The sequence below is a fragment of the Gopherus flavomarginatus genome, chromosome 6 (assembly GCF_025201925.1).
Source record: "Gopherus flavomarginatus isolate rGopFla2 chromosome 6, rGopFla2.mat.asm, whole genome shotgun sequence".
Taxonomy (NCBI): domain Eukaryota; kingdom Metazoa; phylum Chordata; order Testudines; family Testudinidae; genus Gopherus; species Gopherus flavomarginatus.
Window position 1 is genome coordinate 69,267,164 of NC_066622.1, and position 26,936 is coordinate 69,294,099.

Genomic DNA, 26,936 nt, shown 5'->3' on the forward strand with positions numbered 1-26,936 from the left:
ATTGAACCAAACTGCAAACCCTGCAGATAATGGAAACCTTTTCAATCCAGGAAGTGCAGTAGCAACCCCTGCATCCATAGTTCCAGCACCTATGCCAATTTAATTAATAAGCAGCAGGTTTCAAACAAACAAAAGGAAGAATTTCTTGACAAAATGGTTAGTCAACCTGTGGACCTTGTTGCCAGGGAATTTTGTGAAGGCCAGAAGTATAATTGGGTTCAAAAAAAGAATTAGATACGTTCCTGGAGGATAAGCCCATCAATGGCTATTAGCCAAGATGGTCAGGGACACAACCCCATACTCTAAGTGTCCCTAACCTCTGACTGTCAGATGCTGTGAATGAATGACAGGACATGGTTCACTCAATAATTGGCCTGTTCTGTTTGCTCCCTCTGAAGCACCTGGCACTGACCACTGTTGGCAGGACACTAGGCTAGATGGACCATTGGTCTGACACAGCATGGCTGTGCTTATGTTCCTTTGCTTGCTCTGGTTTGAGAAACCTGCACTCACCTGCTGGGGGGAAGGGACGGGTGATGGAAACAACTCCCCTGTTGCAGCAGTTTCAGAAAACTGATGAGGCATGGAACCCTGCTGAGCCACTTAACCCCAGATGAGCCTATCAAGGACTCCCAAGGGAGGGGTGAACTAGGGAGAAGCACTGAATTTAGCTGTTTTTTAAATCACCTGTACTCTCTGTATACTCCTACATGAGTAAGCAAAAACAGTAGTGTGAGACTTGTAAGTAAAGCCTCCATGTGTGACATGTTTCACCATTATCACATGCCTCTAAAGAGAGTTAAACTGTGATGCAGAAGGCTAGTACCTTAACTCGGATAAACACACACATAACCAATTTCTTTCACATAGAAGGTGCTCTGACACTACAGCGATTCGTGGCAGTGCAAAATCCTAAAACAAAGAGATTGCCATAGCCATAGTTACCAAATCTCTTATTGAGGAGCACAGCCCAAAACACCATTGTTAATTTCTGCAAGTGGAGAGCTGCCTGTTCACACCAGGCTCACAAAGAATAGGGGCTACAACCTGACTCTCCCTAAGCTGCTCTGGTCTGCAGGAATGGGTGTTTCCTTCTTGAGCTTCATCAGTGCTCATTCTCCCTTTGAAGACAGGATGACTGTATCTCTAGTCTCTGACACTGCTGTACTGGGAACTGCCACGACACCTGAGCTACAGCACAGATTATGTCCCTCCTGGATGAGTGATGTACTAAAGGAGCACTCGAAGACAAGTCCGCGTGGAGAAGCTAAAGGAATTCTTTGCATCAGTCTTCACTGCAGAGGATCTAAGAGAGATTCCCGCACCCAAGCCATTCTTTTTAGATGACAAATCTGAGGAACTATCCTTGATTGAGGTGTCAGTAAAGGAGGTTTAGGATCAAACTAGTAGATTACTCAGTAATAAGTCACCCATACCAGATGGTATTCACCCAAGAGTTTTGAAGGAACCCAAATATGAAATTGCAGAACTGCTAATTGTGATATGTAACAAATCGCTTAAATCAGTCTCTGTATCAGATGACTGGCAGACAGCTAATGTCATGCCGATTTTTTTAAAAGGCTCTAGATGCGATTCTGGAAATTACAGGCCAGTAAGCCTAACTTCACTAACAAGCAAATTGGCTGAAACTATAGTAAAGAACAGAACTGTCAGGTGCATAGATGAATATGATATATCAGGACTTTTGTAAAGGGAATTCAATGCGTCACCAATCTATTAGAATTCTTTTGCGGGGTCAACAAGAATGTGGACAAGGATGATTCAGTGGATATAGTGTAACTGGACTTTCAGAAACACTTTAACAAGGTCCCTCACCAAAGGCTCTTAAGCAAAGTAGGCAGTCCTGGGATAAGAGGGGAGGTCCTCTCATAGATCAGTAACTAGTTATAAGATAGGATAGGAATAAATAGTCAGTTTTCATGGTGTAGAGAGGTAATGGCAGGCTCCCTCATGAATCTGTGCTGGAACAAGTGCTATTCAACATATTCATGGAAAAGGGGATAAACAGCGAGGTGGTAAAATTTCCAGACAATACAAAGATACTGAAAATATCAGCAGACTTTGAAGAGTTCCAAGGGGATCTCACAAAACTGGGTAACTGAGCAACAAAATGGCAGATGAAATTCAATGTTGATAACTGCAAAGTAATGCACACTGGAAAACTTAATCCCATTTATACATACAATGAGCTGTTACCATTCAAGAAAGAGATCTTGGAGTCATTGTGGATAGGTCTCTGAAAACATCTGCTCAGTGTTCAGTGGTAGTCAAAAAAGGTAGCAATGTTAGGAACCATTAGGAAAAGGGCTAGATAATAAAACAGAAAATATCATAGCACTATATACATCCATGCTATGCCCACACCTTGAATACTGCCTGCAGTTCTGGTCACCCCATCTCAAAAAATAGATTAGATTTGGAAAAAATACAGAGAAAGGTAACAAAAAATGATTAGGTATGAGGCGAGACGAGGACTGTTCAGCTTAGGAAAGAGACGACTGAGAGGGGATATGACAGATCTATGAAATCATGAATGGTGTAGAGAACATGAATAAAGAAGATTTATTTACCCCTTCACATAACACAAGTGTGATGGGTTCAGTCACAGAGACTCCCTTGGGACTGTTATCTGATGTGCTGAAACTACCTCTGAGCCCGTTTTCTTGGTCAATTTGGGACTCCAGAACCCTGTCTTGTTGAGCCAGACATGCTAGCCTGCTGCAACACAGACCCAGGGTCTGAACCATGCCCCCAGAGCTGCAAACTTAACTGAAAACAGCTCAGAAAGTACTCCTGTCTTCAGCACCCAGACACCCAGTTCCCAATGAGATCTAAACCTGAAATACATCTCTTTTACTCTGTATAAAGCTTATACAGGGTAAACTCTGAAATTGTCCACCCTCTATAATATTGAGAGAGATATGCACAGCTGTTTGCTCCCCCAGGAATTAATCACTTACTCTGGGTTTGTTAATAAACAAAGGTGATTTTATTGAGTATAAAAAGTAGATTTAAGTGGTTTCAACTAATAACAGAGAGAACAAAATAAGTTACCAAGCAAAATAAAACAAAACACGCAAGTCTAAACCTAATACATCAAGAAATTGAATACAGGTAAATCTCACCCTCAGATATGTTCCAATAAGCTTCTTTCAGCGACTAGACTCCTTCTGAGTCTGGGCCCAATCCTTTCCCCTGGTACAGTCCTTGTTAGTTCCAGCTCAGGTGGCAATTAGGGGATTTCTCATGACTGGCAGCCCCCTTTGTTCTGTTCCACCCCCTTTTATATCTTTGGCACAAGGCAGGAATCTTTTGTCTCTCTGGGTTCCCATCCCTCCTTCTAAATGGAAAAGCACCAGGTTTAAAGTGGATTCCAGTACCAGGTGACATGGTTACATATCCTGTGAGACCCCAAGCCTCCATTCTTCCTAGGCTGACTCACAGGAACACAGGAAAACTTGCAAGTAAACAGCCATTTACAACCAATTGTCCTAGTCAATGGGAGCCATCAAGAGTCCAAGCCACCATTAATGACCTACAGTTTGCATAATTACAGAAGGACTCCAGAGTAATAGTTCATATTTCTAGCTTCAGATACAAGAATGATACATTCATACAAATGGGATGACCACACTCAGTAGCTTATAAGTTTTGTAATGATACCTTACAAGAGACCTTTTGCATAAAGCACATTCTAGTTACATTATATTCACATTCATAAGCATATTTCCATAAACATATGGAGTGCAACATCACAACAAGGACGAAGGCTCACCTAATTAAATTAACAGGCAGGAGGTTTAAAGCAAATAAAAGGAAGTTCTTCTTCACACAACACACAGTCAACCTGTGGAATTCACTGCCAGGTGATTTTGTGAAGGCCAAAAGTATAACTGGATTCAAAAAAGAATTAGCTAAGTTCATGGAGAATAGGTCCATCAATGGCTATTAGCCAAGATGATCAGGAACACAACCCCAACCTCTTGGTGTCCATAAACCCATGACTGCCAGAACTTGGGAGTGGATGACGGGAAATGGATCACCTGGTAAATGGCCCTGTTCTGTTCATTCCCTCAGAAGCACCTGGCACTGACCACGGTTGGCAGGACTTTGAGCTAGATGGACCTTTGGTCTGACCCAGCATGGCAGTTCTTATGTTCCTTTGCTTGCCCTGGTTTCAGAAACCTGCACCAGTCTGCTGGGGATGGGGGTTGATGGCAACAACTCCCCTGCTGCAGCAGTTTCACAAGCCTGATGAGGCAGAGAAGCCTGCTGAGATACTTAATCCTGGATGAGCCTACCAAGGACTCACTCAAGGGACGGGTGAACTAGGGAGAAGCACTGCATTTAGGGGGTATTTTAAATCACCTGTACTCTCTGTCTACTCCTCACACAAGTAAGTGAAAACTATTGTGTGAGACTTCTGAGTAAAGTCTCCATATGTGACATGCTTCACCACTGTCACATGCCTCTGGAGACAGTTAAACTGCCACCCAGATGGGCTTGTACCTTCAGTGTAATTCTGGGAGAGGGTGTGTTTAAGCTACACAGTATTGCACAGCACTGGGCCTAGGGGCCTAGGCAGGTGGGCTTAGCGAATCCACTTCCATGAAGAGGAAGCAAAATGAGAAGTTGCAGCACAAGAAATGTGCCAGAGATGCCAAGGGTGGTGTGGCTGAGAGGACTACTCTGCAGTGCGCCCCTTCAGGCCATGCACAGTACTACAGCCACTCGCCGCCTCAGTCTGCAAAATTTGGCCACCTGCTTGGAGCAGGGTAGCCTGCGCCATAAGTTTGACATCTGTCACTAACCAGTCAAGTATCAAAAACAACAACTCAGGCCTCACATGCCTACAGCTTTCCACAAAAATGGGTGGCGAAAGCCTTCAAAATATAAACACTTAGTTGCAGTGCTTAGGGAAGGCCTTAACCTGGCTCTGAGTTAGTCCTGTGGAGTTCCTCTGTCCTAGTCTCACCTAGCTCTGCCTCTGAACAAAAGCAGGTAAGCTTTGTTAATGGGCCTGATGGTTCTCAATTTGTCAGTATTTCCTCCTGGTCTTTCTAGGTCTCTGGAGGACTGTCTTTCTGGTTGCCCCCATCTGAGTGGATTTTCCTGCAAAGAGTCTGTTCTAGTTCCAGCATTTTTTAACCTCAGAAAGCAGGTTTCCAGCATTCCAATTTTTTCTGGATTAGCAGTAAGCCTTGCCTTTTTCAGTGATTGCAACAAAGAATCCATGTGACTGCCAAAATGTACTAAAAATAACCATATCATGTAAATAGGCTGCTACAAACTCACTATGGTGGTGTAGGACTTGGTCCCTAAGCCTCTGGAATCTGGACAGGGACCAGTGCAGTCCAAAGGGCATAGTCATAAATTGAAAAAGCCCAAGATGTGTGGCAAATGCTGTCTTTTCTTTAAGTATCAGAGGGGTAGCCGTGTTAGTCTGGATCTGTAAAAACAGCAAAGAATCCTGTGGCACCTTATAGACTAACAGACATTTTGGAGCATGAGCTTTCGTGGGTGAATACCCACTTCCTCAGATGCATGTAGTGGAAATTTCCAGGGGCAGGTATATATATGCTAGCAAGCAAGCTAGAGATAACGAGGTCAGTTCAATCAGGGAGGATGAGGCCCTGTTCTTGCAGTTGAGGTGTGAAAACCAAGAGAGGAGAAACTGGTTCTGTAGTTGGCAAGCCATTCACAGTCTTTGTTCAATCCTGAGCTGATGGTGTCAAATTTGCAGATGAACTGAAGCTCAGCAGTTTCTCTTTGAAGTTTGGTCCTGAAGTTTTTTTGCTGCAGGATGGCCACCTTAAGGTCTGCTATAGTGTGGCCAGGGAGGTTGAAGTGCTCTCTTACAGGTTTTTGTATATTGCCATTCCTAATGTCTGATTTGTGTCCATTTATCCTTTTCCATAGAGACTGTCCAGTTTGGCCGATGTACATAGCAGAGGGGCATTGCTGGCATATGATGACGTATATTACATTGGTGGATGTGCAGGTGAATGAACCAGTGATGGTGTGGCTGATCTGGTTAGGTCCTGTGATGGTGTCGCTGGTGTAGATATGTGGGCAGAGTTGGCATCGAGGTTTGTTGCATGGATTGGTTCCTGAGCTAGAGTTATTATGGTGCGGTGTGCAGTTACTGGTGAGAATATGTTTCAGGTTGGCAGGTTGTCTGTGGGCAAGGACTGGCCTGCCACCCAAGGCCTGTGAAAGTGTGGGATCATTGTCCAGGATGGGTTGTAGATCCTTGATGATGCGTTGGAGGGGTTTTAGCTGAGGGCTGTATGTGATGGCCAGTGGAGTCCTGTTGGTTTCTTTCTTGGGTTTGTCTTGCAGTAGGAGGCTTCTGGGTACACGTCCGACTCTGTTGATCTGTTTCCTTATTTCCACCAATGTGTGACACCCCCACCCTTATAAATTGAAAACACTTTTTTATATATTTAACACTATTGTAAATGCTGGAGGCAAAGCGGGGTTTGAGGTGGAGGCTGACAGCTCGTGACCCCCAGTAATAACCTCGTGACCCCCTGAGAGGTCCTGACCCCCATTTTGAGAACGCCTGGGTTAATTTAATTTTAGCACCTTGTGTCCATTCACATGCATGTGCTATTTTGAGCATTTCAGTTTTCACAACATAGACTCATCTCAGATTCTGGAACACGCTCAAATGCTTAGTTCGTGGAGTATGTACACAAACTATACTAAAGACAAACCCCCAGTTTGTGAGGGACCCCATGGAGCCAGTCTCTAGGAAACAGATAAATGCATGGAGGTTAAGTCTATTAATGAGTATTAGCCACAATGGGTAATGAATGGTGTCCCTAGCCTCTGTTTGTCAGAGGGTGGAGATGGATGGCAGAATAGAGACCACTTGATCATTACCTGTTAGGTTCACTCCCTCTGGGGCACTTGGCATTGGCCATTGTCAGTAGACAGGATACTGGGCTGGATGGACCTTTGTTTGACCCAGTGTGGCTGTTTTTATGTTCTAACCTAAATGAACCCAAAGTTATAGAGACAGATATGGATCAAGGAAGCCAGCAGAGTATCAGAAACCTGGAAAAATCTCTGACTGGATGGGCTCAGGGGTTTGGTCACAAGCTGAGGTGGTTCAAAAGTTTTGGATTTTTTTTAAGCAGAATTTTTTTTATTGTTTCTTTAAACAATCAAACACAGCAAGCAGCAAACGTTTGGCCACACACTTCTGAAACCCCAAACCATACTCAGGTTTTGGCAGACTAATTTCAGCTTTTCAATTAAAAAAAAACAAACAACAAATTTTGAAGGAAAGCAGACATTGTCCATAATTTTTTTCTGCTTTTTGAAAACCCCTAGTTTTCGATCCAAAAAAAGTTTTGACAGAAAATATTTGTCCAACCCTTTTATTGAGCATTAGTGCCTTTTAGCACTAGCTGATGCTGAGAACCAGTGATACCTTGTAAAGAAGTTTTCTTTAAACTGGGTTTGTGCTGAGATGCGGAAGGTTTATTTTTCCCAGGGCCGCCCGTGGTGGGGGAGCAAGTAGGGCAATTTGCCCGGGCTCCACAGGGGCCCCCACAAGAATATAGTATTGCAATTTTTTTTCATGGAAGGGGCCCCCGAAATTGCTTTGTCCCAGGCCCCCTGAATCCTCTGAGCGGCCCTGGAGTGTATTGCATATGCCGCTTGGAGGCAGAGAATTCTGTGGAACTCTTCCCAGGTGACAGCCCTAAGCTGTTGCTCACAGCAAAGATCTGGTCTGCCCCCTGTTCACAAGGAGATGGGGAAGACTCTCTGACCCAGAGAATCTCAAGTAAGAATAGAAAGTGTATGTTACATCTGTATTTGGCACTGGTGTAACTGGTACTGGAATACTATGTCCAATTCCAGTGCTCTAAATGCCCTGCTGTAGAAGAATTACTTCTAGGAGAGTTGTCTGGCCTGTATTATAATATAGGAGGTCAGACCAGAATCACAAAGGCTCCTTCTGGCCATGGAATCTATGAATCTGTACCATGGGAGGCAGAGGTTTGTAAGAAAAAGTGAATCATTCAGGAACAATAGACGGAATGGGAATAAAGGCATTGCAGCTACAGGACACCAAGAAACCTCTGGAAATCAGCCACACCAAGGAGTACAAGGATGTTCAGAAAAGAGGCAGAACAAAGATGACGGGATAGACATGAAAGCAAATGGAATGGTTCAGAGACAGAGAAGCATGATTAGAGTATGAGTGAAAGCATTTTCCTAAATAATGGATATTATATTCAGATATTATGATGATGATGACAAATGTAGTGGAGAGAGAGAGCCTGGAGCACTGGGCATGGTGCAAGATGGAAGGCCTGAACCAAAGGCTGTGAACCAGAGCAGGCCTGGTCTTGCCACAATTACACCAAACTAGGTATTTACATCAATACTTTTCAGAAGGCTAGTACAGATACACCTCAATATAGTAGAGGATCAGGTGGTCTGACAGAACAATGAAGAAGGATGTTTTGTCCAAAATATCAGGAACAAACAGATGTCATGAAATATATAAGTTGTGTATCCCAGTTCTTTGTCTCAGTCTATAAATGTTGGAGTACCTCACCTTGACCTTGTGTGCGGCCTGGGGGACAGGAGAAAGTCCCACTGCTGACTGAACCATTTTTGTCTCTGGACACTCATGTGTTTGTGAATCTGTAACCACAGAACCAGAGCGCTTGGACTGTGCTTTCAGGGTGATAAACCTGGCCATGGGCCTTTGTCACCAAACAGTTCCTGAGGTCTTTCTTTATAAGCAACATGCTGCACTACCTGCTAATACTAGTGACATTGATGCTTCATGAACAGAAACGTGGAGCAGCCTGAATAGCGTTACCAAGGCAACGACATTCCAGTCTTCAGCACTTAACAACAATAGGGTACAGTTAAACAGAGACGGAGGTTGTGCAGCACCCACAACAATTCACATGGACACAGTATATTTTATGGTTATAATGACATATATCATGGGGTCTACTCACTGAAGTGTGCCTCCGTTTGGTTATGTGTGTGAATTAGCCAGTGCTTACTTTGTACCAGGGCTTGCCAGGGCTGAGCTCTGAAAGGTCTAGGCTTGGCAGTTCATAGCCCTGACACCTTTGGTCTTGCTGTGTCAGTTATGAAAGTAAAAAAATTGCTTGAACCCTGACACCTATATCATTACAAATTAAGCATCGCAATTAACTCTCACTCTGTCTGGCACTGCCTGGCACTGCCTTCTGTCAGTTGCTCATGCTTTGGACCCCATCCCCCTCCAGCTCTCTGACTCGAGTACTCGCTCATCGTGACTCCGCCCTCCAAGTAGGTCTCTATATTGTCCTCCTCTTCCAGCATGACAAAATCCCACCAGATAAGCTGTCCCTATACCATCTCGGGCAGTCTTCTGTTCCAACTCCAGGTCCTGTGCCACTTTGCCAGTGGCTGGTAGAGGAACCCAAGGCCTGCCTGCTAAACCAATTTCCAGCTCCCGGACCCAATGACTAGCAAGCCAGGTCTGATCAGGCTGATCTCCGGTTATCGTTTCCTTGTGCAGGGCCGATGCTTCCATTTAGGCGAACCAGTGGACCTCCTGCAGTCGTGCCCGCAGAGGGTCCGCTGGTCCAGCGGCTCCAGAGGAGCATCCGCAGGAACGCCTGCAGGAGGTCCACTGGAGCCGCAGGACCAGCGAGCAGGCCCTGCGCCTAGGGCGCCAAAAACCCTGGTATCACTCCTGTCCTTGTGTGCCTTCCTACCCCATTGCCTATTTCTGAGTTTACCACCAGAGTTTCCTCCATGTCCTGTAGCTACTTCACTGCTCAAGGTCTCTTGTCATACTCCCCAATCCAAGGCAGGACCCAGGGATTACTGTCCCCACCCCAGTTTTCCTCCTTGGACCTGCCAACTCCCTTTCCCTCTAGGGAGTGACTGAAGCTCTCCTCCCTGCAGCCTATTTGTGCTTTCACTGGTTTTACACTCCTAGGCCAGCTCCTCTCCCAGCCGAGATTTACCTGCCGTTGGGCCCTATCACTTCCTGGTTCCCCTCCAGGTGCAGCATCTAAGGTTAATAGGTCTCTCCTGGTCCATAGATCCCTGCTCAGAGTTCATGTGGGGTGGCCAATTAATTGAAAATGCCTATTAATCAACAGTGAAACATTTCACGGGAGCATGTCAGTTGTGACATCTCTGCCTAGCCCCTGCCAAGTCACCCACCCACCTGGCTCCTCGGCAACCTGACTGGCAAAGAGCTTGGTAGCCAGGGTTTCCAGCTCCTTGTCAGGGCACTTGGAGAATTGCTGCAGCGCCAGGGCTCTTAGGGTCATGACTCCATGGAAACCAAGTTCCCAGATTGCCTGGCTCCCCAGTATCTTCTGAGCAGCCCGCAAGCCAGGGGAGCATATTTCATGTCAGAAATACTAAAATGTTTCCATTGCAGGAATATTTTGGTGTTTTCAAAATGAAAAATTGTGTAATTTTATGTCTATGAATTTTGCCAAACTTTTGCCTTTTTGTACCAATTCAGGATGAGAAAATTTCCCCAAACCTTGAAATTTTTCACAAAAGTGGAATTCACTTTCCTATCCATCTTTAGTTACAGTTAATTTAATGTTATAGTTCCTGGTATATAATAAACAAAGCTATAAATGCTAGAGCAGGGGACACAGCTTGCCTCTAGCGAAGTCTGCTTGATTACAGAGTTAAATGTATTAGAATGTTTATAACATTCCAATGAGAATGGTCTATAAAAAGATTAAATTAAGATTATACAACAATGGTATAATACCATATGTTATAATATGGATATTCTACAAGGCTTGGGTTGCATTCACTTTTTTTCCCTTTTAACTTGCTAATTATATACGAATGCACCCTTCTCCTTCTGAGAACTGGCACACTCCTGGAGAGTAAGAAGACCTCAAGATCTCACCAATAGCAGAAATCAAACAAAGTAGGGGAATGGACAGAATCATAGATTTTAAGGAAAGAAGGATCCATGCCTGACTCCCAACTATTGCTCCCACTATTTGGGGGATTTCATGTCACTAGGGTGAAATGTCACACAAGGAGCTAGACAAACCTGGCAGCTACCAGGACATGGAGGATGACTGATGAGGCAAAGCAAAGGGGAGGACTGGTTTTCAAGGAGAGATTTGCTGGAGCAGAGAAGGCTCTTGGTGAATGAAGACAGGGAGGGGGGTCCCTCCAGGTACAGAGGCAGCGGAGTACATGACTTGATACTGAGTGATGGAAGGAGAAAAGAAGGGAGAGGAGAAAGAAGCACACAGATTGGGAGCATCTAATGCTGTCTCCTAAGGATGATGTATATGTGACACCTGTAGGTGTGAAAGTTCCTAGCACAGGGTGTCTGATCAACAGGCTAAAGATAGACAATAGCACAACTTCTCTTGCCCTAGGCACCATCAACCCAGCTCAATCCCTGACCTGCAATGTGTCGGATAGCTTCAGTAAATAACTTACTTAAACAAATATGTAGGAGCATGAAGGTGAGCTGAAGAAATAAGAAGAATCTTTATTAAGTGAAAGTTTAATTCCACTGAGCTAAATTGAAATTACATAAATGAGCAGGGGAGGGAGAACTCTAGTTCAGTCCGATGCCACAGAAACTCCCCACATGAAAGCAGGCTGTCCAATCATAAGCATTACATCACCACAATTTACTCTGATTGGTTGATCAGACCTCAAGAGTGGAAATGGTAACTAGTCCCTTGTAAATAAAGGAGCATTTATGGCTGTTAAAATTAGTTTCTCTTGTTGTCAACTGCACCACAAATGAACTGAAAACATACTTAACTTATGTCAGGAACAGATTCACACCTGAGACAGTCTGAGAACATTGCTGGCTTATTGTACATGCCTATGTTATTTTTTTGGTATTGCACTTAATTTTGTTACATCACAGTTACTTAAAAAGCCAGATTATTTAACTTTCTGTTTCGAGACAGTGAGTTCATTTCTGTCACTGTACTAATGAGTCCGGGATCATAGACAATCAAATTCGCTACTGGTGTAGAACACGGAGATGACTTTTCATGGTTTTTATCGAGGCAAAACACAGAGCTGGTATGGTTTTGGTGCATTTATCACTGCACTTGGTAGCGGAGCTATATCAATGTCCTTGGGGTCAATGGGAGATTTCAAGGTAAAATTCTGCAAAATCGTTGTCAGTAGCAAAAATAGCTCCATCCGAGCCAGAGCCTCTCCCACGCAAATCCGTTTCCCTGCAATAAAAAAAGAATATCAAGGAGATGCAGGAGATCTTTCTTTTCAAAATATGTTAAATACTGTTACAATGTAAGTAAACCTCCAGATTAAAATTAGATGCACAGAGTCATTCAGAGTCACCACATGGAGGATAATGGCCATCTCTCAGAGTTCAGGAAGGTATAAAAGCATTTCATAGAATCATAGAACTGGAAGGGACCTTGAGAGGTCATCTAGTCCAGTCCCCTGCATTCAAGGCAGGATTAAGTTTTATATTATTTGGGGGTTTAAGAAGCCACTCACAGATCATTTTAAAGGCTGCATTCCATAGAGTAAGTAGCTTTTTAAATACCAATATGTGGAGACAGGTGGGCAGATGTGGGGTTTGATAATAGTTAATGCAGGTCTCAAGCCAGTTAATATGTTTAAGGGAGGAATGACAGTGGTTCTTGAGTGGAAGGCAGAATTAACAGATAGCGAGATGTAGGCATGCTGAGTAGCAGAATGGAGGAGAACAGCATACAGGGTTTATTAACAGAGTGTAGGGATCTTCACTGATTGGAGTAAAGTTGAGAAGCTAAGCAACCCATACTGATCTCTCTCCAGGTGACTATGCAGATGGCTTCTGCCCTGTTGCATGTTACTCCCTTCAATTTTACTTTTGCATGCACATTCAATCACAGTTCGTCCACGGTGGGCTGACACAGACAGACAAAGGAAAATGTGAAGTTGCCAGGCAGAGTTGAGAGTAGTGCATGTTCAATTAGTTAAAAAAGATACTGGAGACCGACAGATGCTTCACTGTTGTGAGAGGCTCTGCTTCAGGGATGGCCCGAAAAGGCTCTGCAAACTACAATTTGAGAACTCTTTGTATACTCAAGATAAAGCTAAGAGAGAAAGGTCTGGAACCTGAAACAAACATGGCTTTTTTACCTGCAGAAAAAGGAATGAAGAAGTCGCTCTTCCTAAAGGCACCATTTTCATCCAAGAAAGGTCCTGGGTTAAATTGCTCTGGCTTTGGAAATTCTCTGCTGTCATCTAGGACCGATTGCAGAACAGGGAATATAGTGGTGCCCTGATTTAGTAAACACAGATAAAGAACGTTTAAATGGATACTGTTGAAACTGAAAAGTCTCCAGAATTCACTGAGCTGGTTAGTGGGACACATTTTTCTTTCCTTCATTTCCTTGCATCCCCTGGAAATTCATGCCTTCAACCAGATCTAGAAATACTCAGATTCCATGAAAAAAGGTAACCCCACCAAACTGCAGCCCACCTGGAACAACTAGATCCTGGAATTTCATAAGAAAGGCTGCTCCCATTAGATTACGACCCTGGTTTCTACATCAAAGAGGTTTGGAAAAGTCTGGCTAAGATCCAGAAGTGTTAGGTGTTAGTCTTAGATGCTATTTGGAAGCATTTGAGTTTCCCTTGTCTTTATAGTTTAGTCATCACACCAATAGTTTCCTCATAACTAACTAATTAACAGCATGGTTATGCTAAAAATCCCTATACAACTCAAAGTGAAATTCAGTTAGCAACCTAGGATGTGGTCACTGTGGGTTGTGGTGTATATTAACACCTCAGCACATCTAAAGATTGGTGGAGATGGAGCCATCTCAGAAATTGATCTCCCAAAAGAGGCTCCCAAAAAGAGGGAAACTAATGCACACTTAGAGGCAAACATTTCTATTGTGATTAATTCAAAACTGAAAAAAGGAAGAGGTAGAAGAACTGGATTTTTCAGAGAAACATTGAGAACTAACCTTTGGGATAACATATTGTCTGAAATGCGTGTCTCTGGTCACTGCATGTGGGAGATTCAATGGGACAAGGTTAATGAATCTCTGGATCTCATGTATCACAGCATCTGTGTAGGGCATCTGGTTTCGGTCTGCCATGCAGGGGCTTCGGCTTCGGCCAATCACACGGTCAATCTCTTCATGAACTTTCTCTGTCATCAAATGAACAAGGTTAACAATAAAGCTAAAGAACAGGATTCCCATAATTTTGCCCCATGCTGTCACATAGTAAGAAATACACACATCTCAGCAGATGCACGTTGGAAATATAACAAGTTATAACAGGGTTCAGCAACCTCTGGCACGCGACTCGCTTGGCAGGCCATGCCAGCTTGTTTACCTGCCACGTAGGCAGGTTTGGCCGACCGCAGATCCCACTGACCGTGGTTCACTGCTCCAGGCCAATCGGGGCGGCAGGAAGCCATGGCCAGCACATCCCTCAGCCCACGGTGCTTCCCACCACCCTCATTGGCCTGGGACAACGAATCGCAGCCAGTGGCAGCCGTGATCGGCCAAACCTGCCAATGCGGCAGGTAAACAAACTGGCCCAGCCCGCCAAGGTGCTTACCCTGGCAAGCCGCGTGCCAGAGCTTGCCGACCTCTGAGTTAAAATAATATAACAGTTAGTTTTGGGTTACAGAAACTACTGTACATGGTATCTAGGACAAAATGCCTATAATGTAATTATTAGGGCAGTGATATGGCTCATGCCTGGTTATGTTATAAAAGAGAGCACAATGTGATGTTATCACCAGAGCATATAACTACCTGCTGTGCAAGAGACTGAGGCCTAAAATTTCCCCCGCCAAAGTCAATCATACCCGTCAGCATGGAGGAAGCCGATGAGGTGGAAATTAGCGCTGTATATTAGCTGGGTTTTGATAAATCTCTAGCACTGACAGAGTTTTGATTTAAGCCCTTACTCAATCCTGACACCTACAAGATTATTAAATCCTAAAATGAAATGTCTTTGCTTTTATTTGAGTGGAGGGTGCCCGTCTGAAAGCCCTGGAATCCAAAGATACCTGTTACCCACAGACCAGGCACCATCTGACCAATGGCAGTGCAGGCTTCACACACAGAAACACACACACTTTCTCCTGGCCCAGGAGCCTTACCATGAACCATGAGGTGAGACAGGAATCCAGACACAATGGTCTACTCAGTCTGAAGGCCCCATGCTGAGACCGCCCATAAGGAGGCCGAGTAATGGCAGTTGTGATGGTGCTTTTCGAATGCAGACACCTGTCTACACAAACTGAACTAAAACATCCATCCTCAAACACCTCTCACATATATCAGCCTGCACACAGTGGTGACACAGCTCACTTCCAGCCCAAGCCAGATTTGATCTGGTGACTTAAGGGACTGGGGTCTGTATCCATTAGAGATCCCTTGAGCCACGTAATCCCCTCAGCTTCCCAAGACTTAAAATTGTGTGTGTGTCTGTATGGTACCTTCTATATCTGGGTATTTCAGAAGAATCAGGAGTCCATGTCTCAGGGTGGTGCTGGTTGTGCCCGTTCCAGCAAGGAATAAGTCTACTGTGCTTCTCACCAAGTTTTCAGTGTTAAATTCCGACTGGTCATTCTGTTGCTCCTGTAGAGAGACTTCTTACAGTTGTTTGATCATTGACTGTAAGAGTGTGGGATTGATTCAGACAGGCCCAAACCCTCTCATATACCTGCTCTGTGACCCACTAAACATCTTTATAAAAATCCTTACAAAAAATGGGCCACAGCCCTGGAGATTGCAGTAGCACTGCAGAGTACTTTAGGCTATTCCTGTGGAAACCTGTGGTCTTTTGTAAAGAGGAGAACTGGAGCATTACAGTAACCAAGTTAGTTTTCATCTGTATTTCTAACTGTTAACATTGAACTTGTTGTTGTTGATTCCTTTGCTTTCCTATTTTGTTTGTCTGGGCAGCACTAATTGCCTTGATAACCCTGAATTAGAAACAAAACCAAATGTTTCTAACCAATTTTTAATCTTGGAGCCAGATGGATTGAGTCTGATGCTCCAACGGAAGCGAAAATCCACTGAAAACACAAATGCCTGGCTACCTCTTGAACAAGGAGTGCACTGACAGAACTCGTAATAGGCTGCCGTTGCAAAATATTACATGAGATTAGCAGGAGGGGTTTCCAAAAAAGCAGATAGTAGGTTAAGTCTGAAGGTGTGGGCATAGGCAGCCATTTGAAACTGCTTTCTCCTGCTAATTCCACAGATGCTAACACAGAGCAGTAAAAGTGCCTCTCTCCACTCACTTAATAAAAACTCTTTCAATGACTAAATTACAAACAGAGAAAAATCTACCTGTTTCCATGTGCTTTTGAGACCTAGTTTGGGTGCTCCGTCCTTTTAAAACGTCTACACTGCAATAAAAAATCCACGGCTGGCCTGGATCAACTGACTTGGGCTCATGAGAATGAGGTTGAGGGGCTATAATATTGCAATGTAGACAAACGGGCTCAGGCTGGAGCCCAGGCTCTGAAGCCCAGAAAGAGGGATGAGGCCCAGAACCTGAGCTGCAGCCCAAGCACCAATGTTTACACTGCAATTTTATAACCCTGCGGACTGAGCCCTTCAAGCCCAAGTCAGCTGACTCGGGCCAGCCTTGGCTGTGCTGTGGGTCTTTCGTTGCAGTGTGCACATACCCTTAGAGACAAAACCTGTTTGTCTTACTCACTGGTGTAGTCCCACTGGCATCACCGGCACTATTCACACAAATGAGGTGAGCAGGGCATGGCTTTAGAATGTAAGTTCCAGGGGCAGAGACCAGATCTGCCTTTGGGTCTTGTACAGAGTGATAAATACCCATGATAGGTATAACCCACTCCACAGCAAAGGGGAAGGGCTGCTGCCCTCACTTACCTGTTCCATTTTGATGAGGAAAGCATCGATGAAGTCTCGAGGGCAGCTAAGATCCAGAGACTCTTTGTGCATCTTCACTCTCTCCAGAACAAAGATTCTAAACTCCTCTGAATTTTTAAGTAACTCCTGGTGAGGCCCAGGTATATAATCCATGAGAGTTGGGAAAAAATTGTACAGCTAGAATGATAGAAGGAAAAGTACATCTTGGTTTACCTCGACACAACAAATCATCAGTTGACTCAATTGGCCCAATTGACTCAGTTATAGCAGCACAATACAATATTTCTGTGGCACGTTCCTGTGCAAATGGATTCTAAAGAACTTCCCCAGCTTCACTAACTCATTCTACTCAATACACACCTATTCCTCACATAAACTGCAGCGACACTCAGTTCTATTCGCTACAATAATCTCCATTATTTCCAACATAAAACCATCCCCAATATTCACATGCTGTTCTTGAAAATCACACTCAAGTTCCCAAACCTAACTCGGAATACAGATTTTCGTAGGCAGTAATAAAACATTATAGACTATACAAGTAAAAGATATCTTAGTCTTCCTCCAGTTGGAGTGAAGGGGCCAAATTCTCTGCTGCTGTAACTCCATTGATTTCCACTGAGTTTGACTGTTGTGCATTTGGTGAGGTTTTCAGCAATGGGATATGTGAGTGGCTGTGTACCAGAAATGAAAAGGAGTTTGCTTTGCAGGTGAAGAATGCGACCATATTCAGGTATATCATTGTGAATATACTGTGAACCGAGTCAGCTGCAACAGTTTGGATGCTAATGTTTTAATTCTGAGCAAATGAAGTGTTTTGTGTGGCTATTTAAATTATCCTCAGAAACAAGCTTGAGGCTGGAATTGGTAACAGCTGCAGCCTAATGAGGAGAATATGAACATTATGAGAATCTGAAATAACAATTGTTAAAGGATAATGAACGATAAAAGAAAGAAATCTCTGTCCTTTCCTACTTTATAAAGGAGAAGAGTGGGAAAACCCACTGAACACACCTGTGCCAGGAGAGAGCGAAGGAGTTCATTGTTTTCCTCTGTGAGATGAATTAATGTCAGAAACTTCTGATCTTCATAGTCAAACCGGTCCCCAAAGACAATGGAACAGATGACGTTGGAGACAGCATGGGTGAGAGGGAGGGTGGGGTCAAAGGATCGCTCTGCAATAAAACCAAACCAGTGTCCAGTTTTTAATTCAGTATTTTCACCTACAGCATCACATCCATTGATGTTACTGGGACGTTCTGGATGTCCTGGCCCCAGACCAAGAGGGCAGTCCCTAATATTCACTGGGGAGGGTAAGATATGGTCTCACAGTTCCAGAGTAAACTGGGTTTAGATTCCTTTCAGTCCCTCTCAAGAGTCCCCCTCAGATGACAGGCCTGAGTTTCTGCCCCTCTCTGAATGGGAGAATCCTCTAAGTCCAACCACCCTTAGATTGGCTAGCTGGGCAGCAGACTCACTACATCCCAACGATGGTAGCATGACAGGTTGCTCTGTGCTGGACACCCGTGAGCCCTTTCCCTCCAGGGACTATGACCAGCAGGGGATCAAAGTGACTCAAAAACAATTTCTCCAAAACTAAGTGTTATTTATCCTCCCAAAGGTATGCAGCACACAGAGCAAAAACTAGAAACAATAAAGGCTTCTACACACATTCCTTTTACCTAAACAATCTTTCCTTGCAAGCTTTGATAAGTTCCATTCAGCCCAGTTACCTGCAACTCACTCAACCCCCTTCCTGCTTGGTGAAAATCCATAAGGTTTTAGTTTCCCTGTTGGATGCTAGTTTCTGTCTAGGAAGAGAATACTTTCCAAATAGCTGAAGCTACGCTGGGGGTGTTCTCAAATTAACAGCTTCTCCATTATTATCCTTGGCATTCTCTCTGACCGTACTTATCCTTGCCATTATTTCATTTCCTCTTAGTGTCCCCCTTTCATCCTCCTTTTATGTAATTCAGTACAGCCAGGCAGGATAATATCACACAGCTAAACTGAGGTGCACATGAAAAATAACACCGATATTTCCCTCATTCTCCACATAGGGCTTCCCCAATGCTATTTCCGTAAATTTATATTAAATAATTATCCCCATTTTGCTAGGAATCAGTTTTCACACTGTCTCCTTTGCGGCTGTCTGCCAGACACACTCTGGTCTGAATAGGGATCATCGGTCCCTCTATGTGTCCCTCTCTGAGTGACACCTGCCTGTCTGCCATGGGCTCCTTACACAGGCCTGACAGACAGTATTCCTTTCAAAAGAGGATCTTGCATTCAGAGGATTCTACCTTAGCCATTGTTTGTAGCATCATCACAAACTCCTACAATGCAGCGGGACGTATACAATATTCAAAGCAATTGTCTACAAGACTTCACCCCTCTGACTTGAGACCACATTGCACAGGGAGAACATCCAGAAGCGGCATTTTCTCCATGCAGTGTGTTCTCACCTCATGTCCCTCACCAGGGAAGAAAGTAACTTAAAGGACTTACCGTACGCCGGACCCTGAGCTGTGGGGGCGGGACCAGAAGAGACGTGGCCTCAACAGGAAGAGGCAGGCCTTTAAATACCTGGGCCCTTTAAATCAAGATTTAAGTGGCCTAGGGCTCCAGCTGCAGTAGCAGTGGCTGGGAGCCTCACGCCCGTTAAATCACCACCGGAGCTACCAGCTGCAGAGGTGGCTGGAAGCCCCGGGGCTCAGAGGCAATTTAAAGGGCCAGGGGCTCCGGTTGCTGCTACCACAGTGGCTTACTTTCACCTCTGTCCCTCACCCACGCAGATTCCTTTTGAGTCATTATCTACAGGAGCAGCTGCCCTTGGCTCAGGATACACAAGTGGCAACAGCAGTAAAGCGGCTCTCTCTTATGTCTGTATCATGAGTGGGGAAGGTTCTCCATGCATTCTTCTCTCACACACACAATTCACCCAGATGGAGAGTCAACTTCATTTTAGCCCTTAATGTTGCACTGTATATTGCAAGAAGCGGGATGGTCTTGTGGTTAAGGCAGTGGCCTGGTATCTCAGGAAATCTGGAGACAATTCCCAGCTGTGCCACAAACTTCCAGGTGTGACCTCGAGCAAATCACTTAATCTCTCTCTGTCTCAGTTCCATATCTCTAAAAGAGAGAAAATAATTCTTCCTTTCTCCACTTTTTCTTCTTCATGTGTATTTAATATGTATGTTGCTTGAGGCAGGGACTGTCTCCAACTGTCTGTTAACACAAGCTACTGGCAAAGGAGCCCCAGTCTTGGCTGGGTCCTCTAGAAACTAATAGAACATAAATAAATAATAAAATAAATAAATAATATTCATCACTTAGAAAGCACTGCAAATGTACACAGTGATATATTTCGGAGGCCATCCTCATACAGTGTAGGTGCCAGACTTGTATCAGACATCTAGCAGAGAAGAAAATCAGAATAAGGAAGCTGTAGGCCTGGTGTCTTATTAGCCCAACACACTGAAGATAAACGAATCCACTCTAATATGGTTCACTGTGTTAGCTTCTGCCTACTCTGGACAAACATTTTCCATTTGCCCATTGGCCACAGATCAGAGGGTAGAAAACATGGGAAACAACAGCCAGGAAAGGTCATCTCAGGAACTTTTCTCACATATTTTTCCTTTACATTAACACAGACTGTTATACATGCAGGTAATGGCTTGAGCAGGGGTGGCCAACTTGTGGCTCCGGAGCCACATGCAGCTCTTCAGAAATTAATATGTGGCTCCTTGCATAGGCGCTGGCTCCAGGGCTGGAGCTACAGGCGCCAACTTTCCAATATGCCAGGGGGTGCTCACTGCTCAAACCCCTGCTCTGCCCCCACACCACACCTTCCCCCAAAGGCCCCTGCCCCTTCCCCCAAGCCTGCCATGCCCTTGTTCTTCCCCCTCCCCAACAGAGCCTCCTGAGCATGCAAAACATCCGATTGCAGGAGGTGCTGATTGGCTGGGCTGTTGGCAGGTGCAAGGCGCTGGGGGGTTGGAGCTGATGGGAGGCTGCTGATGTACTACTATGGCTCTTTGGCAATGTACATTGGTAAATTCTGGTTCCTTCTCTGGTTCCTTCTCAGGTTGGCCACCCCTGGGCTTGAATTATAAGGTGTTTGAACCAAAGTAATATCACAAAATAAAGGGAGACAAGAGTCTTTAGCTGACTCAGTTTCCAAATTACATGCAGCAATTCCCCACCGTGTGTGTTTCTGAGCCTTTCCACCAGAAAACGGGCTTCCTCTTGGATCCGTTCCTCAACACTTTTCTTGCCCATCCCAAAGTTTCTCAAGTTGGTGAGGGCAAATCGGCGAAGCTATTTCCACCGCTCCCCATTGCTGAATACAATGCCTGGAAAAGGGAGGACAGGAATGAAGGGTGGGGGCAGACTAAATCTGCTAAATTTCTAACCTAAGGAAATATTGGTCACTGAAAGTTTCAACGTGAACACAAACATTATTGTATGTGTGTTCTACTGGAGACACTACATTACTGATATGTGTATGTAACTCAAAATCCCACACATTAATCTCATTCCTGTTAATAGCAATTATGAACAAGAAAAATAATTTCATTGGAGGCCATGACCAATGGCTGTATTTTGTTCTCCAACACAGTGTAAACTGTCACAGTAATTAGAGCAAAGTACATATACTGGTACCATGTAAAAATAAGAAATACACTGGGACATAAATAGGTGGGTAAAGTTAGTATCCTCCAAAGAACAGAGCTAAGTGAAACACGAGCTGTCTTCTCAGTCATGTTCTCCACATACAGAGAACATCAGTGCTACATGCCGAAGTTGTTAGAAATGTACCTGTTCCTTTGGCAAGCTTGTCAGCCAGTGCCAGTTTTCCTCTTCCACTGAACTCGTCCCCTTGATCAATCAGTGCTTCCTTCACAGCCTCCTGTCCATACAGCACCACAACTCGCAGTGAGCCCAGGTATATTGTGAAAATCGGGCCATACTTCACACTGAGCTGTAAAAGATTAACACAAAGGACCAATACATTTTTACTAAATCCACTTAAGAATAAGAATGAGTATGGATCTAATTACAAACTGATGAGAGAACTCTCCTGCCAGTAAGGATTACACCCAAAAAGGAATATAGGCATCTAAATGCAAAATGTAGATCCTGAAAACCCCCAGCTAACCCTCTAGGCACCTTAACTCCCTCAGTGTCTAAGTTTCCACCCCTGAATTCCCTGAGGCACTTATAACATCTGTTGCTGGGCATGCACATGGCTACCTCAGTCCTTAGGGCCAGTGCCTAACACATGCCCGAACCCTGGCTGGATCCTCAAATGCAGTGTTCCCTCCCTAGCTCATCTGGTCTGAAATCACACCTAATAGAATAGACCCCATACACCAGGTGCCAGAAGAGGAGAAGGAGGAGGTCCCTCCCCAACCCCCCCGCATCACTGTTAGTTTAGTGGGAATGGTAGTCACCTGGGATGTGAGAGAGCTGGGTTTAATTCCCCCCCATACCTGATGTGAAGAAGGGATCTGAAACCAGGTCTCCCTTCTCTCTGGAGTGTGCTCAGGCCTAAACCACCACACTATGGGTCATTCTGGAAAAGGACTTCCCTGTTGAAGCCGTTCCATTGCGTATCAATAAGTGAATTGTAATTGGAAAAGGAACATGGGTCTCCCACATCCTGGGCGAGCAGCCTAGACCTAACCACTAGGATACAGAGTCAGTCTCACTGTCTCTCTGGAGCAGCAGCCAAGGAAAGGTAAGTCCACCAGAACACAGGGCCTGAGTCCTCCCATCAGGCAATTTCACCCCTGGGTGTGTGTGGGGAGGAGTGCCCTTCTTCTATCACTGTCCTTTCTGGATCTCCACCTGGGAGGATATGTCAACTTTACAGAGTAGAGCAACAACCTAAGCCTTACCCTTGTCCTGTGAAGAAGACAAGTATCATTAGATTAATTTTACAAGTGGGAAATACACAAAGAACTTCAATCGTTTCCCCAGGCACATACATGGCATTAGTTGCAGACCTGGGACCAGAACCCAAGGCTGCTGTCTGCTATTTCCCTGCTCAACCCACCAGCCACACTCCTCACTGCAGGATAACCTGTACAGGCTGCAGCACAACTGAGAGGCCGTATTCTGGTTTACCTGTGAATAAGACACATTATCATAAAAATAACATATTGCCAGAAACAGGTTGTATCTAGCATTCAAGACTATATATTTCTGGGGAAAAAATATTCAGCCTTAAACATGAGGAGTTGAGCCACTGCGCAAACCCCAGAAATTTCAGAGTTCTCTTTCCCCAGGCTCTGCTTAATGTCCAACTGAGCCGAAGCCCTGCATAAGGAGAAATCCTGCTTACCTCCTGTATAGATTGGGGCAAGTTCCTTTTATTCAGCTGTAGCGTGTTCCCTATGATGGGAAAAGCAACAGGGCCAGGAGGCAGCTTTCCACTTCCAGACATCTTTCTCCATGCTGAAAGGAAAAGAAGGCAAGAGACACAAATCACGAAGAAAACAGTTGTTGCTCCCAGAGGTTCCATTGCAAAATTATTCTGGGTTCTAACAGGGGGTTACTTTGTCTTTCAGAACCCACCTTTTATATATTGTGTGGTGCAAAAGTAAAATGGCAAGTGAAAGCAATTAGCCAATTGCAGCTCTCAGTTCTTCTGGGTCAACAAGATTATCTAGGACTAACAAAGGTTACTGAATATTAACTAACTAGGAATGAACTCCTTCGAACCTTTATTTGCCTCTTGTGTACTCAGTGACAGAGCACAAAAATTAATCAGCACATGAAGGCTCTCCAAACTGCCTGAGTCAGGTGCTAAGTGTGCCTGCAACTGGCAGAGGAAAGGGCAGAAGGGTCCTCACCAGGGCATCACCAGGGTCTTTTTCTGGGGGGAGTGCCAGGAGCAGCCCCACAGAACCCCTTGTAGGGGCATCTAAAAATTGCTTCTGAGAGTCAGACATCTGTGGCAGAGACCATCTACCAAAAAAAGTTATCTAGGGCCTCTTTACTGATTTCTTCTTCAGTTAAATATAGTTTAGATAAAACTGTAGAAATTGTTCATTAATATCTGACTGTGTTGAATATAAATTGTTGCTACTATTGTGAACAGCAGCAATCTTATTTCTGAAAGCCTTTTGCTTAAGTCTGTATGCCAACAGCTTGCCAGCCCTCTTGACAAATTCCCAGTAGTTTTGCTTCAAAGAGAATAAAGCAAAACTCAGCCTTTTGGCATAGAAGTTTGCTGATTTCATAGCTTAGATTGATGGGGGTTCTGAGTTTCTCTGGGGAAGGGGTAGAAGCATAGTCTACATCCAAGGACTTAGTTTCCTTCACAAGGCTATCAAGTCTATATTCTCTCCATTTCTTTTTAAATGTGGTGTAAGAGATGAGGCAGCCTCTGATGAAAGCTTTAAAGGTTTCCCAAAGTGCAGCAGCTGATGATGGTATTTGTTTTTAGAAAAAGGTCTAACTCCTGCTTGATAGAGTTAACAAAAGTTGTATCAAACAAATGAGAGGTATTTTAACTCCACATTTTAGTTGCGGATACATCTCCTGGAGGCCTAAAAGACATACGTTTAGGAGCATGGTCAGATACAATAGTATCAATGTCAAATTAGTCACTGAATCGATCAAGTCTTGTGACACAAAGAAATAGTCCAATCCTGAGTATTTTAAATGAGCCGCAGGGAAAAAAAATACTATAGCCTCTTGCCATAGGATTACCCACTCTCCACATATCTTGTGAAGCTAAATCAACCATGCCTGCATGAAGTACCTAACGAGTATTCCTTTTTACCACTGAATGCATTTTTTTTCTTTTAACAGGGTTATGAAAACCTTTTATATTCTAGGAGACTTATTTAATTATCACAGCCAATGTTGTTAAAATATACCAGAGAAAATATAAAGCCATCTTGTGAAAAAATAAAAAATTGCGAGTTTTCCAGGGCAGCAGACAGTTGTTATGTATCTGAACAGAAAAGTTAAATTATCCAGGGACAGGGTGTCACTTCCTAGTACATATTCTAAAAGGGTGAGAAGGAAATTCCAAGCAATCACAGCATACTGGGAGAGGGGCAAAAAAAGGAATTAAATAAATTGGAAAACAAAACAGAAAAGAAAGAGAATGGAGAGAGACCTACACATTAGTACCATGCAATCAAAAAGAAGAATCTATTTAGACAGGCTAAAAACACACACTTCACACCCAGAGGAGGCGCAACCAGATCAGACGAAACTTGGAGATCCTCACAGCCAAATGTTACAACTACAGCATAGTAATCACCTACGATGAATAGAACCTTGATACATTACTCCATATGGAAGCACCATCTAAGAAAAAATTATATATGTATAATCACTAATCAAATGACGGATTTTACATCGATGCTCCTTTCCCATGAATTAAGGCAATAGGAAATAAATTGATAATAGCCCTTTAAGTCTTCAACCCCAATGAGAGAAAGAAAAAAAGAAAAGGAACTATCATATCAACTAGCACCCGTCAACATCTTTAGAGCAGCCATATCAGATTTCAGAAAGCAGTACATAAATTTCATATGGCTGGATCATTCCATAGGGATCTCCTCTTGCAAGGGAGGACTGTGCAGATTTTTGAGGTATTTTTCTGTTTGAAGGGAACTGAATGACACTATCATAGAATCATAAGAGGATTAGGGTTGGAAGAGACCTCAGGAGGTCATCTAGTCCAACCCCCTGCTCAAAGCAGGACCAACCCTAATTAAATCATCCCAACAAGGGCTTTGTCAAACCAGGCCTTAAAAACCTCTAAGGATGGAGATTGCACCACCTCTCTAGGTAACCCATTCCAGTGCTTCATCACCCTCCTAGTGAAATAGTTTTTCCTAAAATCCAACCTAGACCTCCCCCACTGCTACGTAAGACCATTGCTCCTTGTTCTGTCATCTGCCACCACTAAGAACAGCAGAGCTCCATCCTCAGGTAGTTGAAGGCTGCTATCAAATCCCCCCTCACTCTTCTCTTCTGCAGACTAAACAAGCCCAGTTCCCTCAGCCTCTCCTCGTAAGTCATGTGCCCCTGCCCCCTAATCATTTTTGTTGCCCTCCGCTGGACTCTCTCCAATTTGTCCACATCCTTTCTGTAGCGGGGGGCCCAAAACTGGACCCAGTACTCCAGATGCGGCCTCATCAGTGCTGAATAGAGGGGAATAATCGCCTCCTTCAATCCGCTGGCAATGCTCCTACTAATGCAGTCTAATATGCTGTTAGTCTGCTTGGCAACAAGGGCACATTCATATCCAGCTTCTCCTCCACTGTAATCCCCAGGTCCTTTTCTGCAGAACTGCTGCTTAGCCAGTTGGTCCCTAGCCTGTAGCAGTGCCTGGGATTCTTTTGTCCTAAGTGTATGACTCTGCACTGGTCCTTGTTGAACCTCATCAGATTTCTTTTGGCCCAATCCTCCAATTTGTCTAGGTCACTCTGGACATTATCCCTACCCTCTAGCATCTCTACCTTCCTTCCCAGCAAAGTATCATCTGCAAACTTGTTGAGGGTGCAATCCGTGCCATCATCTAGATCATTAATGAAGATGTTGAACAAGACTGGCCCCAGGATTGACCTCAGGGGCACTCTGCTTGATACCGGCTGCCAACTAGACATTGAGCCATTGATCACTACCCACTGATCCCAATGATCTAGCCAACTTTCTATCCACCTTATAGTCAATTCATCCAATCCATACTTTTTTAACTTGCGGGTAAGAACACTGTGGAAGACCATATCAAAAGCTTTGCTAAAGTCAAGATATAGCACGTCCACCGCTTTCCATATCCACTGAGCTAGTTATCTCATCATACCTCTGAACTATCTTCTTGCCATTCTCAACATGGAGCGTTGCTGGGTATTTAAAAAAATATTTCAAGTCCACCTTTCTGGCCAATTGTTCACTTGGTTAAAGCAGCCTTTTTTGCAACCATGTCATGGGCATAATTTTGAAAGAGTAGTACTCTCATTGCTTGTTCTCCTGGTAGCAGCTCCTTTTTCCCTC

General features: G+C 44.2%; 1 protein-coding gene and 1 pseudogene across 1 annotated transcript in view; both read right to left on the bottom strand.

Annotated features, from left to right (window-relative positions):
• The window catches only part of LOC127053883 (uncharacterized), a 412,316-nt gene that overhangs the window by 320,214 nt on the left and 65,166 nt on the right, over window positions 1–26,936 (bottom strand). The window lies entirely within an intron of this gene.
• LOC127054196 (cytochrome P450 2H2-like) lies at window positions 11,827–23,462 on the bottom strand (annotated as a pseudogene).